The sequence below is a fragment of the Arachis ipaensis genome, chromosome B05, assembly GCF_000816755.2.
Source record: "Arachis ipaensis cultivar K30076 chromosome B05, Araip1.1, whole genome shotgun sequence".
Taxonomy (NCBI): Eukaryota; Viridiplantae; Streptophyta; class Magnoliopsida; order Fabales; family Fabaceae; genus Arachis; species Arachis ipaensis.
Window position 1 is genome coordinate 85320343 of NC_029789.2, and position 824 is coordinate 85321166.

Consider the following 824-nt stretch of genomic DNA (forward strand, 5'->3'; position numbering starts at 1 on the left):
TATGATGCTCCATTCTGGAAGCATGTCAGTAGGACACCTTTTGATCAGTTGCTTATATCTTTCCCAAGCTTCATAGAGGGATTCTCCTTCCTTCTATCTGAAGGTTTGGATTTCCACTCTAAGCTTGCTCATCTTTTGAGGTGGAAATAATTTGGCCAGAAAAGCACTAACCAGCTTATTCCAAGAGTTCAGGCTATCCTTTGGTTGTGAATCCAACCATGTTCTAGCTCTATCTCTTACAGCAAAAGGGAAAAGCATAAGCCTGTAGACCTCGGGATCAACTCTATTGGTCTTGACAGTGTCACAGATTTGCAAGAATTCAGCTAAAAACTGATGAGGATCTTCCATTGAAAGTCCATGAAACTTGCAATTCTGCTGCATTAGAGAAACCAATTGAGGCTTAAGCTCAAAATTGTTTGCTCTAATTGCAGGAAGTGAGATGCTTCTTCCATAGAAGTTAGAAGAGGGTGCAATAAAGTCACCAAGCATCTTCCTTGCATCTCCACGATTGTTATTAGGTTCGGCCATGTCTCCCTCTTTTTTGAAAATTTCTATCAGGTTCTCTCCAGAGAGTTGTGCTTTAGCTTCCCTTAGCTTCCTCTTCAGAGTCCTTTCAGGTTTAGGATCAGCTTCAACAAGAATATTCTTATCCTTATTCCTGCTCATATGAAAAAGAAGAGAACAGAAAAGAAAATATAGAATCCTCTATGTCACAGTATAGAGATTCCTTATGTGAGTATAAGAAGAGAAGAATAGAAGAAGGAGAAGAGAAAAATTTGAACACAGAGAAGAAGAGGGGGTTCGAATTATAATAAGAAGAGAAG